The 15400-nt window shown below is 39.2% G+C and overlaps 1 pseudogene; it reads left to right on the top strand.

Annotated features, from left to right (window-relative positions):
- The window catches only part of LOC135227230 (G-patch domain and KOW motifs-containing protein-like), a 33710-nt pseudogene that overhangs the window by 5507 nt on the left and 12803 nt on the right, over window positions 1–15400 (top strand).

Raw genomic sequence — 15400 nt, 5'->3', positions numbered from 1 at the left:
TTCTGAGGAACCAAACTGATTCTTCCTTCGAATGGAAAGGATTCAATGAGAATTATGTAACATTTAAAATATTTCTCTGGTTAACTGTTACTCATCTTTAAGTCTCAGCCAAAGTTTTACATCCTTTACAAAACCCCATCAAAATACCTGACAGTTACTGGAGAGTAAATAAATGTCAGATCTGATTCCTCCTATTTTTCCTCATCTCAGTGTATCCAACCAGTTACCAAAATAAAATTGAGAGAGTAGAATAACAATTAAGAGGTTGTAAAAATAGATGTTATCTGTCAGAAAAGTGGGAAATACCCTATAAAAAGAGAGTTTAAGAGATTTTAGTGAAGGAGGTCCACACAACGTTGTGTGAAAGGTGAAGGGAACCAACGATGGGATAAAACCCTCGAAGTCTTGCAAGAGGAGCACATTTCAATTTTATTTTTGGTTTACACAAGTATTACATGTAAATCACCAACATTTTGTAAAACACAGAAAAGCAAAAGAATAACATGAACTCACTTTAATCCCATATTTCCTAAAGAACCTGTATGAATATTTTGGAATGATATGTTATTTTATTATTAAATAGGTATCTCTTACTTCAGAACAGAAAGGATGGTACTAGGAAAGTTGGTTAAGAAATAAAAAGAAATCCTTTTGGGTGTTTTTAAAAACTGTGGGCCCCCGATGAGTGAGTAGTTGTGCTTTGGAATCTAAGATCACTTTTAAAAGCAGAAGCGTAAAGCCTTACTTGCTGTGTCGTTTAACATTTTCCCCGTAGAATCCTTCAGGATTGCAGCTCGAGGCTTGAATTGTTTCTTCATTTTTTTCAGCTTGAGAAATGCTGAATGTGTTCTTCCCTTTTGGTTTTCTATCTCCAGGTCTTTGCACATGTCATCATATTTCTTTACTTTGTCTTCTTAAGCCTAACAATAACAACAAAGCCTTACTAGCATCATACTCGAAATATCTGTACATGTATCACGGACGTTTTCAAAAAATCAAACCCTGTTTGCCATCAAGTTGATTCTGACTCATTGTGGCCCTATAGGACAGAGGAGAATTGTCCCATATTGTTTCCTAAGCTGTATTCTTTATGAGAAATGATCAGCACATCCTTCTCCTGTGTTGTGGCCAAATGGCTGGTGGGGCCATACTGAAGGCCTTTTGGTTAGGAGCCTAGTACTTAACCACTGACCCACCAGGGCTCCTATGCAAGGTTTAGAGGCCAGGTGGTTCCTTGTCCTTCTAAAATCTCTGCATCCTGAGCACTAAAACCTTTGGTGAGACGTACATTAGGAGAGGAAAGCATATGGTTTAATTATCAAATTTTAGCAAAATTGGAATATGAGTTATTTATTCTTCAAATATTCTTTCTTTGTCATTTTTTCCATCATTTTGGTTTTGTTATGATGAAAGTTATAAACTAAGCCATAAAAAGAGAGAAAAGTGATCTTTAAAGATGCTGGCCTGGGAATGGCAATATCATTGGCATAGAGCTGGCATGATTGGCCCTGAGAAAAAACACACCAGGGAGCAAATCCTGGGTGGCCACTGATTTAGGGAGGGAATTCTGGGGTCTGGGCCACCAGGAGGCCCTCTAGAATGCAAGAAGCCCTGTAGACCTCTCTGTCTGTGTGGTTGGGCTTAGCTCCACAGAGGGGCAGAGAGAAGAGTTCTACTTCCTTTCTTCCAGAGCACAGGAACTCTTCCCTGGGCAGCCATTGCTTGCTTCTGAAGCTAACAGGGGAGCATGTTCTGTCCAGCGGTCACAACAGAAAAGCCACCTCCACCCCTTTGCAACAGCTATACCCCCCCACCCCTTGCAACATCTAATCTTTCACTTTGCAGGAATGTCTTACTCTGGACATCCTTGAGGCTTGCAGGTCCCAAAAGCTACTCCCAACTCTACCCTCCTCACCCATTTGTTCCCCATGCACCCAGGCATAGGCTCAGCTGAGTCCCTTTCCCATAGGGACACTGTCCTTGCTAAATCCCTACTATCTGACTCCAGAGCCAGGCCTCACCTATTGTCCTATCCCTGGAAGACTGAAACCAGAGAAACTGCAAGATATCAGAGGAGTCAGACAAAAGGATGGTGGCCTCGTAGGTGCCTACCCAGCTACTCACATGCTGCCTCCTCCTGGCAGTTCCTCCTACTTCTCAGAACCTCCCTCCATCTTTTACCTGGCTTAGGCTGATGCCAGGCCCTAGTGTCTCTGCACACAAGGCCTTGATCTAGAAACTCTTGGGAGGGAGTCTGAGCTGCTTCTCCAGAACCTATCGCAGGGAACTAGCATCAGTAGAGGAACCCTGGTGCCACAGTGGTTAAGCTCTTGGCTGCTGGGCAAAATGTTGACAGTTCGGCCCGCCAGCAGCTCCGAGGGAGAAAAGACCTGGCAATCTGCTCCCCTAATGATTACAGCCTAGGAAACCTTAAGAGACAGTTGTACTCTGTCCTATAGCATGGGTATGAGTCAGAATCCACTTGATGGCACACAACAAAAACAGCATCAGAAGACCCAAATTCTGTGGAAAGAAGTTTATCTCAAAATTAGCCATGTTACATAAAATCCTCATTTGTCGGTTTCCTTAGGCAAATAATGATACCAAATTTTGTGATTCTACAGCTTGCAATTTCCCAGATTTGATAATTATGGAGGGTAAACAGGGAAACATTACGGTCCTTCCACTCGCCCTAAAGTACATCAACCTTTGCCTCTATTCATTCGTTAAGGTATGAAATGTATAAAATTGACTTCTCTGATACTCCTATTCATGATTCTTTTGCAGGAGAAACTGTTAAAGCAAACCAGGTCTTTATGGCAAAAGAGCCAAGAAAATCAGAGAAATCTAAATAAGGAGAGAGAAATAGCCAGGGAGTGGAATGTAAGTATGAGACTGTTTTCTGCAGAACCAGTTGTGACACACTTGCTGGATTTTTGTCCCTTAAGAACTTGAGCTGAAATTGTGGTGTTCCTTGAGATGCTGTGAGTGGTTTATCAGTATGGAAGAGTACGGTAATCTGCCTTTGTAATGTGAGGTAGCATGAATCTTAGCTAAGAAAAATAAACCCTAATATATCAGCCACTTCTCAAAAACAAAACAAAACAAAATCGAACATGATGAAAAGCTAAAGAAAAGAACAAAGAAAGTGGGTGGAAGAGAGAATGAATAGATATATATGGGAAAAGATACGCAAAAGAATGAGAATTAATATCCTTAAAATGGCAGGGCAGAATGGAAGCCTGTGGCATTAGATAGGAGGAGAAAATCAAATTGAGAGACAAGAAAGGCAGAAACAAGGGTTAGAGGATAGATACCAGTTTGAAAGCCTGGTTAGGAATTATAGGAAGATCTCATCTCGTAGCTTCTAATTCTGAAGTATGTAACATTTGTGTAAAGAAAGGAACAACTTCCTCACAAGCATTCCGTCTCCAGCTGGGTAATATGGAGAAATTTAGGAAGAGCTTACTTTTACTTCTTCCTTCCATTTCAAAATCCTAGATTTAAATTGCCCTTGTTCTGGGGCACATTACCCTTTGGAGATAAGTCCTGGGAAAGACCACTTTGCAGACAGCTGACCGTTGTATCACTGCAGTCTGTACTCACGTCCTTCTCTTTATCCATTCACCCTCAGGTTTCTGAACTCACTGAGAATTGTTGATGAATTCAGATTCTATCCACATGTTGTGCTGCGATTATCCTTAGAGAGGAAAGGAAAACTCAATTTACCAAAAAACCATGGTGGTGGCTGGGTGGTACCTTCTGAACTTGCTCAAACCTGAAGACTAGGTTGGCAGAACCACCAATTTGCAAATAATTCTAAACTTTTCTTTTTATTCTCTTCACAGGATTTGGGAGATATATTGACAGGGTAAATGTGGCCTTCACTACAAATCAGAGCTCCATGAGGGCTGTGAAAGAGGCCATGGTGTTTCTAACAATGTGAGAACCTAATTTATAGAAGGATTAGATATTTTCTGTGCAGGTACGTTGTGTATGTTTTACTGCTCCATCTGTCACAAATTAGCATTGTTTCTTCCCTGAGACTCAGGGAAGTATGTGTTGCAAGGCTCGGTTCATAAGTGGCTAGAAGACAACTACCTACGGTTTTAGGTTTCAAACACATAAAGTTATTGAAGTGAATGGACTAGTTTATGCCAGGTTGTGGGTGAGAGAGGCAAGTACCTCTGAGGGGCAGGAGAAGGAAGCAGGCAGAGAAGAAAGAATGATTCTCTAAGAATGGTACAAGCCCATCACAGGCTTGTGGAGACACAGCACAATATAAGCAATGGGTTCTGCTGAAACATTTTCAGTTAATGCTGGCATCTTCTTTTACATACTGTGATGACGCATTTGGCACCTGAAAGATTAACTGATTCTCCCCCTTGCAGGGGTGGTGAGTCCATGCAGCTGCACATGCCCCAGCCTGAGAACCCAGCGCTCAGTGCCAGACCCATCACTGGCCTGATAGACCGGTTCATCCAGTTCCGAGGTGAGTGTCAGCCCAGTAGTGGGATCACATACAGTGTCCTTCAGTTTTGGTTTTCTATGGGCATTCTTTCCTTCTTTATTGATTCTTGATTTAGGAGAGAACAGCCTGTGAAAAGACATTTATAGTTGTATTTGCCACATGATAATATGGAAAATATCTAAATGAAAGTTAGGGAAAGGCTAAATGTGAGTCAGATCTGTAATAAATTACTTAAAATTGAGAGGAAACGATCAGAAAAAGGGCTCCTTGAGAGCTAGAACCATTCTCAGATACAACATCAATTACTGGGTGTGTCATACAGACCTGAATGTTACTTTAGAAATTTCAAATTTCAGGTTAAATGCAGGTATTTGAAAAAAATTTTTCCATTAATGTTTCTTAGTAATTGAATTTGTAATAATGTATTTTAATTAATATGATCATAAAAATACACGAATAAACATAAAAAAGCAGTAGGCAGAAAACCAGAATCTATGAACAACAATAAAGTTGGTGCTTGATGAGGCAGCATGCAGAGCTCCATGGTAGACCCAAACCAGGGGTTTAGCCTAGCAGGCAGAGAAAGACTAGGCCTGAGATGGAACCAGGGTTAAAAGCCAGAAAATGCTTAGTAGGAGACCCATTCTAAAACGCATACTCAAATACTATTCTTAAGATTAAATTTGTTTGCTAAACAAACATTATAACATGCCTGGAAAGTAATCACCATTTATTTATGTCTGAGAAAAGGGATGGTGGAGGTAAATTATAGTCTATGGACTGCCATCAATGGACAGTTCTGGATTTTAAAGTGTCATGAAAAGCAACCATCCAGAAGATGGCATGACCTCCCTCCCTTGTACATGCGCTGATATTTTAGGACTTTTTTTTTTTTTTTGGTCTATTGACATTGTTAGGTGTTTTTGTCTTCTGCACATCCACTGATACTCCTCAGTCTGATATTTTCAGGCTAGAACTTCCCTTATAGTCTTGGCCTATTTTTCCATTGACACTCTAGATAAAGTGACCTTCTCATTCCATAGGAATTTAAAAACTGATCTTGACTGGGAGATGCTCTTTTTTCCACAGTGGAAATTTCTTTCAATTATGAAATAAGCAGTCAGAATATCATGCTATTTGATGAAGTGAGAAGTTAGTGGCTTAGTCATGAGCTTCAAGAGGTACCTTTTCCTTCTGGAAGATCTAACTGCTCTGCTGCATGGGGATCCCAGGCTTTCACCTCTGGAAAACTCTACTGAGAGACAGATGTGGATGACTCTTAGGACTGGGCTGTTGGAGTTTGTAATAAGGATTCTTGGATAAGGAAGAACTGCTCAGTGATCGAGTCTGAGGACGTAGTACTTTCATGCGTGAAGGAGGATAATCGTTATCATCTCTTCACCACGTCCCTAATGCTCTCTCAGTATGTAGAGAAACCATGGGGCGGATTGGTGTGTTTGTTGATTTTGACAATGGAAGTATGAGTTTTGTTAATGTTGCCAAAAGTTCCCTCATAGAGAGTTGTATTATCCCCTTCAATTACCCGCTCAGGCCTTTCTTTTACACTGACCTCATATGATCAGGGAGAAGTCAGGAACCTGGGAATGCCCTATCTGAAGGAGCCTTTCTCCATCAAAGCTAATCAACACTTCATTGTCTCTTAGGTTGTTCTACTTAATGTAACATTTGGATGTTATTAATTAGGAATGTAGCCTGAAATGCAAAACTGCGATGATTTAATATTTTTAAATGAAAACGTGTCTAGTGGCCCATTACCTGGAATAAATATGGTTATTCACCTGTATTATGAGCTTGCTGGAATTACAAGAATATATGAGTGCAATTCCATCTTAAGGCTGCAATACAAAGTCGTCTTTTATTTTCTGGCACATTCCTTTTTTAAAATCTAGCATTAAAATAATTGTTATCAAGTTCTTGACTCTCCCAGTGAATATTTTAATTTCAGTCCCTGGGGGACTATGCTGGGGGTAGAATTCTAGAAAGAGCCTGTAGGGGATTTCCTACAGCACAATACCACCCCCTTGAGGAACTCCGTGCAAGTAAGGGTCTTGGAATAAAGAATGAGATGATTGAGCAAGGGGGTATACACCACTTTAGACTGAATATTTCTGATGTGAGCAGTTTTGTTCCATCTTCCTGCCAGAGTTGGCAGGAAGACATGTGTGAAACTATGGCCCCTTCCTTCTAGAGGGAACTGTCCTCTCTACCCCTGTGCTGAACTGGGGTGGGAGGGAAGGTAGGCACCTTGGGGGCGGGGGGGGGAGCTACACTTCTGATGACTATTTTCTACTCCCTGAGGGAAGGAGTTGGCCATTCCCAAACTTGAAATTTGGTAGATTCATGCTTCACCTGTGTTTCCATTTCTATATTTAAACTTTAAGCTGCCAGTGAGATTTTTCTTACTGAGTCTAAAACCGAGAAATTCATTTTTTTTTTTTTTAATTCACATGTATTATTTGAATGAACTGTTCCTTACAGTCAGTCTCCGCTGACCTTAGGCACTGGCTTTCTAAGCAATGTCTTCACTTATTCTGGGCACAAGTCTCAGCTCTTTCCTACTGCTCCAGGTGCAAGTGGATCTCATGTTAGAATAGAGTAAATTTGTATATATCTATATCTACAGGGTCATTATGAGTCAGAATCGTCTTGATGGCAATGGATGGGTATATCTGAATCTGAATCTGTTTGTGTGTTTGTGAATTCATGTACCAGTACCATACTGCTCTAATTATTTTAGTTTACTGGTATGTTTGAGAATCTGTCCAAATCTAGTGCCCTCTCGTTTTTTTTTTTTAATTTTGGAAACTTCCTGTCTGCCTATTTTTTGTTCTTATGAATATTAGTAATACATAAGTAGTGGTATCCTTTTTATGGAAAACTAATTGGGTTTTGTGTATTTACATTGCTCCTATCTTTGTTGTTGTTGGAGGTGCCATTTAGTCTATTCTGACTCATAGCGACCCTATATACAACAGAAGGAAACACTCCCAGTTCCTGAGCCATACTCACAATCATTGCGATGTTTGAGCCCATTGTTGTAGCCACTGTATTAATCCCTTTCAAGGAGGCTCTTCCTCTTTTTTGCTGACCTTCCACTTTACCAAGCATGATGTCCTTCTCCTAGGACTGGTCCCTCCTGGTAACAAGTCCTAACTATGTGACAGGAAGTCTAGTCATCTTTGCTTCTGATGAGCACTCTGGCTCTACTTTTTCCAAGACAGATTTGTTCGTTCTTCTGGCAGTCCATGGTATATCGGATATTCTTTCTGAACACCACCATAATTCAAAAGCATCTATTCTTCTTTGGTCCTCTTTATTCACTGCCCAGCTTTCACATGCATATGAGGCAACTGAAAACACCACGGCTTGGGTCAGGCTCACTTATTCCTTAAAGTGAAATCTTTGCTTTTTAAAACTTTAAAGAGATCTCCTACAGCAGATTTGTCCAATGCAATGCGTCATCTGATTTCTTGACTGCTGCTTTTGTGGCTGTGGATTATAGATCCAAACCAAATAAATGCTTGAGAAGTTCAATCTTTTCTCCATTTATCTTGATGTTGCTTATTGATTCAGTTGTGAGGATTTTTGCTTTATGTTGAGGCGTAATCCATACTGAAGGGTGTGGTCTTTTATCTTCTTCAATAAGTGCTTCAAATCCTCTTCATTTTCAACAAGCAAGGTTGTGTCATCTACATATGTCAGGTTGTTAATGAGGCTTCCACCAATCCTGATGCCCTGTTCTTCTTCATAATCCAGTTTTTCAGATTAATTGCTCAGCATGCACATTGAATAAGTATGGTCAAATGTTACAGCCCTGATGCACACCTTCACTAACTCTAAACCGTGCAGTATCCACTTGTTCTGTTGGAACACCTGCCTCTTGGTCTAAGTACAGTTTCCCCAAGGGCATAATTAAGTCTTCAGGGATTCCCATTCTTGGCACTGTTATCCAGCTTGAACTTGAATATGAGCAATTGATGTTCCATTCCTCAGTGGACTTCTGTCTTGTTCGGACTGATAATATTGAACTTTTCCATTGTCTCTTTCCACAAATGTAGTTGATTTGATTCCTGTGAGGTCCACATGTTTACTCACCATTTCTGTTGTTGAAAAAGGTATTTACAATAAAGAAGTCATTGGGCTACCAAAATTTGATCATGTGATCTCCGGCATCATTGCTATCACCAAGGCCATATTTTCCAAGTACCAATCCTTCTTTGCTTCCAACTTTTGCATTTCAATCACCAGTAATTATCAATGCATCTTGATTGCATGTTTAATCAATTTCAGACTGCAGAAGTTGGTAAAAAAAATTCAATTTATCTTTGGCCTTAGTGGTTGGTGTGTAAATAGTCTTATTAACTAGACTTCCTTGTATGCTTATGGATATTATCCCTGACAGAGTTGTACTTCAGGATAGATCTTGAAATGTTCTTTTTGACAATAAATGTGACGCCATTCCTCTTCAATTTGTCATTTCTGGCATAGTAAACCATATGATTGCCTGATTCAAAATGTCCAATACCAGTCCATTTCAGCTCACTAATGCCGAGGATATCCAGCTTTCTGGGTTCCGTTTTAGTTTTAATGATTTCCAATTTTCCCAGATTCATATTTTGCACATTCCATGTTCTGATTATTATTGGATGTTTGCAGTTGTTTCTTCCCATTTTGAGTCCTGCCACATCAGTAAATAAAGGTCCTGAAGCTTGACTCCATCCGTGTCATTAAGGCAGACTCTACTTTGAGGATGCAGTTCTTCCCCAGTTGTATTTTGAGTGCATTCCAAACTGTGGTGCTCATTTTCCGGGACTCTATCAGACAATGTTTTCCTGTTCTTCGTAAGGTTTTCACTGGCCAGTTTTTTCAAAGGTAGACCCCCAGGTTCTTCTTAGTCTGTCTCAGTCTAAAAGCTCTCCCGAAATGCACTAACCACTAATGGCAAAGATGAGGAAATTGAATATTTTTACCAACTTCTGTGGTCTGAAATTGATCAAAATTATCAAGATGCATTGATAATTACTGCTGATTGAAAATGGAAAGTTGGAAGCAAAGAAGAAGGATCAGTAGTTGGAAAATATGGCCTTGGTAATAGAAACGATGCCAGAGATGACATGATAGAATTTTGAAAGACCACCGGCTTTTTTTGTTGTTGTTATTCTTTTTTTTTTTAATCGAACTTTAGATGAAGGTTTACAGAACAACCTAGTTTCTCATCAAACAGGTCATACATTGTTGTATGACATTGGTTAACAACCCCATGACATGTCAACACTCTCCCTTCTCAACCCTGGGTTCCCTATTACCAGCTTTCCTGTTCCCTCCTACCTCCCAGTTCCTGCCTCAGGGTTGGTGCACCCCTTTAGCCTTGTTTTTTTCCATGGATCTGTTTAATTTTTGGCTAAAGGGTGAACCTCAGGAGTGGGCTCAATACTGAGCTGAAGAGGTGTCTGGGGGCCGTACTCTCAGGGTTTCTCCAGTCTCTGTCAGGCCAGCAAGTCTGGTCTGTCTTTTTCAATTGGAATTTTGTTATACATTTTTCTCCAGCTCTGTCCGGGACCCTCTATTGTGATCCCAATCAGAGCAGCCAGTAGGCACCATCTAGTTGTACTAGACTCAGTCCGGTGGATGCCGTGGTAGATGTGGTCCATTAGTCCTTTGAAGTAATTTTTCCCTTGTATCTTTAGTTTTCTTCATTCTTACTTGCTCCCGAAGGGCTGAGACCAGTGGAGTATCCTAGATGGCCGCTCACAGGCTATTAAGACCCCAGATGCTACTCACCAAAGTAGAATGTAGAACATTTTCTTCATAAACTCCGTTATGCTAATTGAGCTAGATGTTCCCTGAGACTATGGTCCCCACAGCCCTCAGCACAGCAATTCGGTCACTCAGGGAGTTTGGATGTGTCTATGGAGCTACCATGGGCTTGCCTTGTACAGGTTGTGTTGGCTTCCCCAGTATTGTGTACTGTCTTGTTCACAGGTTCACCAAAGTTGCTGCTTGTCTATCGTCTATGAAGCATTTTTCCATCCCTACCCCACCCCTCCCTTGTCTCCATCAAAAATTATTCTTTTTATGTATAAACCTTTTCATGAGTTTTTACAGTAGGGGTCTCATACAATATTTGTCCTTTCGTGATTGACTTATTTCACTCAGCATAGTGTCCTCCAGGTGCATCCATGTTATGAGATGCTTCACGGATTCATCGTTGTTCTTTAGTGTTGCATAATACTCCACTGTGTGTATGTACCTCAGTTTGTTTATCCATTCATCTGTCAATGAGCATCCAGGTTGTTTCCATCTTTTTGCTATTGTGAACAATGCTGCAATGAACATGGGTGTTCATATGTCTATTCGTGTGACAAATCTTAATTTCTCTAGGATATATTCCTAGGAGTAGGATTGCTGGATCATATAGTATTTTTATTTCTAGCTTTCTAAGGAAGTGCCATATCATTTTCCAAAATGGTTGTATCATTTTGCATTCCCACCAGCAGTGCATGAGAGTTCCAATATCCCCGCAGCCTCTCCAACATTTGTTATTTTCTGTCTTATTCATTTGTGCCAGTAATGTTGGGGTGAGATGGTATCTCATTGTGGTTTTGATTTGCATTTCTCTGATGGCTAGAGATCTTGAGCATTTCCTCATGTGTCTGTTGACAGCTTAAATGTCTTTGTTGAAGTGTCTGTTCATTTCCTTTGCCCGCTTCTTTGGTTGGGTTTTTTGTCTTTTGGTTGTAGAGGCATTGGATTTTCTTGTGGATCTTAGAGACTAGATCTTTGTCTGGTTTGTAATAGCCAAATTTTTTTTCCCAGTCTGTAGGTTCTGTTTTTACTCTTTTGGTGAAGTCTTTTGATGAGCATGACTGTTTAATTTTTAGAAGATCCCAGTTATTGACTTATCCTCTGTAGCTTGTGTGTTGTTGATTGTGATTTGTATCCTGTTAATGCCATGTATTAGGGCCTCTAGTCTTGACCCTGTTTTTTCTTCTATGAACTTCACAGTTTTTGGCTTTATATTTGGGTCTTTGATCCATCTTGAGTTAATTTTTGTATATGTTGTGGGGTATGAGTCCTGTCTCACTTTTTTTCAGATGGGACATCCAGTTTTGCCAGCACCATTTGTCTTTTCCCTATTTGGTGGACTTTGGGCCCTTGTCAAAGATCAGGTGACCATAGGTGGATGGATTTACATCCGGGTTCTTAATTTTGTTCCATTGGTCAATGTATCTGTCATTGTACCAGTACAAGGCTGTTTTGAGCAGGTTCTGAGGTCTGGTAGTGTGAGCCCTCCTACTTTATTCTTCTTCTTCTATAGTGCTTTACTTCTTTGCAGCCTCTTCCCTTTCCACATAAAGTTAATGATAAATGTTTCCATCTCTTTAAAGAATGTTGTTGGTATTTGGGTCAATATTGCATTGTATTTGAAAACCACTTTGGGTAGAATTGTCAGTTTCACAGTGTTGAGTCTACCTACCCCTGAGCATGTTTTTTCCATTTATGTAGATCTCTTTTGGTTTCTTGTGGTAGTGTTTTGTAGTTTTCTTTGTATAGGTCTCTTACATCCTGGTTAGATTTATTCCCAAGTATTTTATTTTTTAGGGGCTATGATTTTTTTTTTTTTTTATGATAATTGCTATTGCTTTCCTGATTTCCTTTTCATCATTCTTTTTATTGCTGTATAGGAATCCAACTGATTTTTGTGTGTTGATCTTCTATCCTGCTACTCTGCTGAATCTATTAGTTCCAGTGGTTTTTTCATGGAGTCTTTTGGATTTCCTAAGTATAGTGTCGTATCATCTGCGAATAGGGACAGTTTAACTTCCTCATTACCAATCTGGATGCACTTTATTTCTGTTTCTTGCCTTATTGCTCTCGTTAGAACTTCCAACACAATTTTAAATAGGAGTGGTGATCAAGGGCATCCTTGTCTTGTTCCCGTTCTGAGAGAGAATGTTTTCAACCTCTGTCCATTGAGAATGATGTTGGCTGTTGGTTTTGCATAGATGCCCTTTATTATGTTGAGAAACTTCCCTTCTATGCCTATTTTATTGAGAGTTTTTTTATCAGGAATGGGTGTTGGACTGTCAAATGCCTTTTGTGCGTCGATTGAGCTGATCATGTGATCCTTTTCTTTCCTTTTATTTATGTAGTGGATTACATTGATTGACTTTCTAATGTTGAACCATTCTTGCATAACTGGTATGAATCCTATTTAGTCATTTTTTTTTTTTTTTGATATGATGCTGAGTTCTATTGGCTAGAATTTTGCGGGGAATTTTTTGCATCTATATTCATGAGAAATATTGGTGTATAATTTTCTTTTTTTGTGTTGTCTTTCCTTGGTTTTGGTATCAGAGTTATGCTGGCTTCATAGAATGAATTTGGAAGTATCGCTTCCTTCTCTATGATCTGTAATAGTTTGAGTTAAACTGGTGTAAGCTCTTCTCTGAATGTTTGGTAGAATTCTCCAGTGAAGCCATCTGGGCCAGGAATTTTTTTGGTTAGGAGTTTTTTTAAATTACTTTTCCAATCTCTTCTCTAGTTATAGGTATGTTCAGATTTTCAACATTTTGTTTCAGTTTGGGTAGGTAGTATGTCTCTAGAAATTTGTCCATTCCCTCTAGGTTTTCAAATTTGTCAGAGTATAGTTTTTAATAATACTCTGTTATAATCCATTTTATTTCAGTTGTGCCTGTTGTAATGCCTCCATTTCCTGTCTTAATTGGGTTATTTGCATTCTCTCCTGCTTTTTTTTTTTTTTTTTTTAGTTTGGCCAGTGGTCTGCCAACTTTGTTGATCCTTTCAAGGAACCAACTTTTGTTTTGTTGATGCTATTATTTTTCTATTCTCTGTTTTATTTATTTCTGCTCTGGTCTTTATTATTTCCTTTCTTCTGGTGGCTGTGCATTGCTTTTGCTGTTCTTTTTCTATTTGTTCAAGTTGTGTAACTAATGTTTTGATTTTGTCCTTTTCTTCTTTTTGATGTGTGCATCTAGTGCTATAAATTGACACCTAAGGACTGCCTTTACTGTGTCCCAAAAGTTTTGGTATGATATGTTTTCATTCTCTTTTGATTCCAGGAACTTCGTGATTCCATCTTTAATTTCTTCTATTACCCAGTGGTTTTTCAGCAGGGTGTTATCCACTTTACATATAATTGATTTTTTCCCCTTACTTCTCCTGTTGTTAATTTATATTTTGATGGCATTGTGGTCAGAGAAGATACTTTGTATTATCTCAATGTTTTGGAATTTGTCGAGGGTTGCTCTGTGGCCTAAGATGTGGCCTGTTCTGGAGAATGATCCATGTGTGTTGGAAAAGAATGTGTACTTTGCAGCTGTTGGGTGGAGTGTTCTATATATGTCTCTGAGATCAAGTTGGCTGATTGTGCTCTTCAGCTCTTCTGAATTTTTGTTGATTTTCTTACTAGATGTTCTGTCCTTTACTGACAGTGGTGTGTTGAAGTCTCCTACTATTATTGTGGCACTGTCAATTTCTGTTTGTAGTGCTGTTAAGAGTTTGTCGTATGGATTTTGGACCCCTATCATTGGGTATGTAGATGTTTATTATGGTTAAGTCTTCATGATGGATCATCCCTTTAGTAATTATATTCTTTGTCTTTTATGGTGGATTTTGTTTTCAAGTTTATCTTATCTGAAATTAGTATTGCCACTCCTGCTCTTTTTTGGTAGTTATTTGCTTGATATATTTTTTTCTATCCTTTGATTTTTAATAAATTTACATCTTTGTTTCTAAGGTGTGTCTCTTATAGAGAGCATACTGATGGATCCTGTTTTTTTTTTTTTTATCCATCCATCGCTTTTTTCTTACAAATAAGTTTTTACAACATAAACCATCACTATATGCATGGACCTTGCTGGATGAAATACATAGGAATTAAATCTACTACATTTGTGGAGAGACTATGGAGAAGCTCAATATCATCACTTAGAACAAGGCCAGTGGCAGACCACTGAACAGGCCATGAACTGTACATGTGCAAGGTCAAGGTGAAGTTGAAAGAAATTAAACAAGTCCATGAGAGGCAAAGTAAGATGGTCAGAATCCCACCTGAATTTAGAGACCATCTCAAGAATACATTTGGTGCATTGAACACTAATGACTAAAACCAGAGAAGTTATGGGATGACATCAGTTACATTATACATGAGGAAAGCAAAGGGCATTAAAAAGACAGACAGAAATAAAATACAAAAAGAAGATTTCAAAGGATGTCTTGAGAAGACAAAGTAAAGAATTATAATGAAATATGCAAAGACCTGAAGTTAGAAAATCAAAAAGGAAGAACATGTTCAGCATTTCTCAAGCTGAAAGAACTGAAGATAGAATTCAAATCTCTAGGTGTGATACTGAAGGATTCTATGGGAGAAATATTGAACCACTCAGGTAGCATTACAAGAAAATGGGAGGAATACACTGAGTCAGTGTACCTGAAGGAATTGGTCTACAGTCAACTATTTCAGGAGGTAGCCTATGATCAAGAGATGATAGTACTGAAGGAAGAAGTCCAAGGTGCACTGAAGGAAATGGCAAAAAACAAGGCTCTAGGAACTGACAAAATACCAATTGAGATGTTTCAACAAATGGATGCAGTGCTGGAAGCGTTCACTCCTCTATGTTGTGAAATTTGGAATAGTTTCCTGGCCAACCAAATGAAAGAGATCCATATTTGTGCCAATTCCAAAGAAAGGTGATCCAACACACAAGTCAAATTTTGCTGAAGATCCTTCAAAAGCCGTTCCAGCAACACATCCACCGGGAACTACCAGAAATTCAAGCTGGATTCAGAAAAGGACATGGAAAGAGGGGTGTCATTGCTGATGTCACATGAACCTTGGCTGAAAGCAGAGAATACAAGAAAGATGCTTACTTTTGTTTTATTGAC

Source organism: Loxodonta africana, chromosome 7, assembly GCF_030014295.1.
Source record: "Loxodonta africana isolate mLoxAfr1 chromosome 7, mLoxAfr1.hap2, whole genome shotgun sequence".
Taxonomy (NCBI): domain Eukaryota; kingdom Metazoa; phylum Chordata; class Mammalia; order Proboscidea; family Elephantidae; genus Loxodonta; species Loxodonta africana.
Note: the sequence above shows the minus strand (reverse complement) of the source record. Positions and strands in the feature narration are given on the sequence as shown.